Source organism: Pinus tabuliformis, chromosome J (genome assembly GCF_031772625.1).
Source record: "Pinus tabuliformis cultivar Carrire ecotype Pingquan chromosome J, CPIR1, whole genome shotgun sequence".
In the NCBI taxonomy this organism is placed as follows: domain Eukaryota; kingdom Viridiplantae; phylum Streptophyta; class Pinopsida; order Pinales; family Pinaceae; genus Pinus; species Pinus tabuliformis.
In genome coordinates, this window is record NC_142295.1 from 1,159,000,808 (window position 1) to 1,159,004,280 (window position 3,473).

General features: G+C 34.2%; 1 pseudogene; it reads right to left on the minus strand.

Moving 5' to 3' along the window:
* Positions 1-952: 952 nt before the first annotated feature.
* LOC149231204 (plant UBX domain-containing protein 7 pseudogene) lies at positions 953-2,212 on the minus strand (annotated as a pseudogene).
* Between the last annotated feature and the right edge of the window lie 1,261 nt (positions 2,213-3,473).

Genomic DNA, 3,473 nt, shown 5'->3' on the forward strand with positions numbered 1-3,473 from the left:
AGAGCAGTGGTCTTAGATGAAATACAATTGCAATAAGAAACCACAAGCATGGAAAATTTAAGGGGCTAATATGCGTAATTCCCATGCTTTTTCAAATTTTTTTTTTGCCAAATTCTATTTTTTTCTAAAATAATTCACCCAAATTTGATAGTACACCATTATTTTACATTAAAAATGGCCAAAATATTATATCAACTAATATAAAATCATTGGAAATCTAAATATTTCCACAAAAATATCACCAAAAATTTTACAATTTACATATAAAAGACTAGAAAGATTCGCCAAAATTTCTAAAATTTAAGATTAACTTCTATCCTTAAAATTTCTAAACTTTAAGATTAACTTCTATCCTTAAAATTTTCCCTACCCACAAAAAACTATAAATAATGACATTACAAACCCATTAGCAAGATTATAACCTACCAGTGAACCCATACCCTCTTCATTGCAAACCCATTTCATTGCAAACCCATTACCAAGATTATAACCTACCAGTGAACCCATACCCTCTTTGATATTGCAAACCCATTACCAAGATTATAACCCACCTCTCAGCCCATACTCTCTTTGATTGAGGCTATGCCATTTACTACCATTGCACCCTTGAGAACCCCATGTCCCTTGATTGATCCAATTTCAAGATTTACTAAAGCACTACGAAGGTGCAATTCACGTAAAAAAAAGGCAATGAATAGTTATAAGATCATTATTATATTATTCAGATTCGGAATATATTCAATGTACTTCTATAACATTCTCATTGTTTAAGTGTAAGTTCACATTCGAATGTTCACATGTAAGCTAAGTTTACAGGTAAGTATACAGGATTTACATGGAAAAGGTTATATCTGTGAGAACTTGCGAGGTTACCATTTACCATATGATATAGAAGCAGAATAAAACAACAAAATGCTTGAGGGAATTTACTATATCTTACAATTTCCAAATTTCATTCCCACATCATGGAAATGAGTGTATTGGAAAGTCCAGAGTCTCCGAAGCTCAAGTTGGTATCATATTCTAATGTCTTAGATGATGCCCCAGGAACTGCGTGTGCCAGTCTAAATTGCCGACCATCACTGGCTTCTTTGACATGAGAAGAACAGAAAGACCAAAGTAACTGTATGGGATCAGTTTGCAGAAACCTCCTCTGCACTCTCTTGCCATCAGGAAAACGAACACCTAACCGGCAGATGTTCACTCCTTTATCACCTTTTGGCTCCTCTGGGAGAGCTGGGTACTCTCGTTTTACTGCAGCTTTTTCTTGATTATCTTCCTTGATTGCCTCTACTGCTTTTTGTTCATTATCTTCCTTGATTGCCTCTACTGCTTTTTGTTGATTATCATCATTGATTGCCAAAAAAGCAAAGTCAGCTAAAACGTCTTTCCCTTGTACTATTTGTTCATGTGCATTGCTATTAACATTTGATGTCACTATCTGTTCATGTGCAATATTATTATTAACATTTGATGTGACCGTCCTCCTCCTTCGAAGGCTGAATTCCTTGGGGCCCTTATCCATATAAGGTATCAAATCCTGTAACAATTGCTGTGGATCGATGGTGCCTGTCCAAGCTTTCATTTTTTGTCCAGTAATAGAATCAATAACAAGTGTTGACGGAATCTCACTCAAACGATAATAGGTGGACACCTTTCGCCCTTCTTCAGTGTCCTCATAAATTTGACAGAAAATGAAAAATGCACTTATAGTCTCCCTCACAGCCTCGTTGGCCCAGGTGTCTCTATTAAGCATATAAGAGCTGAACTCTTTTGGGGATTGTATATTTGCGATGAGCCATTTTCCTTGGCCTGCAGCTTCCACCTTAGCCTGCTCAAAACTCCCTTTGAACATCAATTCCAATGGTGGGCGATACAGAGTTTCCAATCTATCATTGCCTTTATCCCAGAAAGCCCAGGAGGAATTAGGTTCTGCTGATTGTTGATCTCTTCTTCGTATAAACTCATCATCGTATAATGCTTCCCTCTTAACTGGTAGTGGTGGGCGTACATAGTCTGTATGGTCACTTAAATTAGAACTAGTAGAAGCCGATGGCAATTCGTGATTATCAGACTGAGCATAGAATAACTGTATCGCTTCGTCTAGATTCCAGTTGGTTGCCTCCAAAAACTGCCGCGCATTGTCTGTCGATTCCCCAACTATTTCAATGAATGAAACAATCTGTTCCTGCTTCTCTGCCGAGGTTTCCATTGATTAACGAATTTTGTTACGAGAACAAGAAATATAAGTTCAAATAGATCCCCCTCAGAAATCTATTTCTTTATTTATGTAAAAAATCCTCAAGACGCGCAAATGCTATTGCTAGACTATAGGTCGAAAGTAACTCATGGTCAAAGAGAAACTGACTCCTCTCTTAATATGTACTATACTATTTTCGGTGCACATTAATCAAACGACGTGACCCTATTCTATTTTTATCACGACGTCACTCCATCAAATATCAATTTAATATTATTAAAAAGGAAATTAGACCTCACAACCAAACGTCGGCTTAATTAATTCCGTGTTAAGAAGGGATGGACCAGTTCTCGAACATGATAATCCAATTTTCAGTGCAACTGTCCGTTTCCACCAGCCTCTCAGCTTGGACGACGTCTTCTCTTCTTGGAGCTTTTTCATATTCTAGAATCATTAATATAAAACTTAATATTTTCATTAATATAAAACTTATAATTTATGTTGGTCTATAAGAAAAGATGGTTGGATTTAAGGATTTTTTTAATGTTGAGAATTTATAAATATATATTATTTATTAATTTAATAAAATAAGATTATGAGAGGGAGAATATACCCAAATAAATAAATATTCTTCTCGTTTTAACAAAATCAAAATACAATATTGATTGTACAACAAAAAAATCATCTTCATTATTAGTAGGTTGGGTAGGGCCTATAAGAATTAATTGATCATTCATTCTATATAAATTTTCTCTTTCACCATAAGTTTTTTAATGTTCACCCAGCCTTAACATAGGACAATACTATTTTTCGTTTGTATAAAAAAATAAAAGCATATTATCTCAAATGTTGTTGGATAATAGTCTCAGGGACCTCAGTGCATGTTTCAAATTTTTCAATGCAATATTTCTATTACAGAAATTTAGTTAACTACAATTTTCAATTATAATTCCCATGTACATATATGTATATAGAAAATCTTATATAAGTACGGCACCAAATTCAGTTTCGCACCAATACCCTTTTCATGCACGACCAATCTCAATGAATTCACACACCATGTTCATGATTATATCTCATGATAAAATAATTTTATCATCGAAAACCATGATGATTATATATTTCATGATCAAATAAATTTATCAATTTCATGAGCATCCTTCCCTTATGTAAAACATATTTACCATTCAATCAATTCCAAAAATATAATAAAATATAGGGAGCACTTATTCTCTCTCTAAGCATTGATTGTCTCTCATAAAACATTCACATT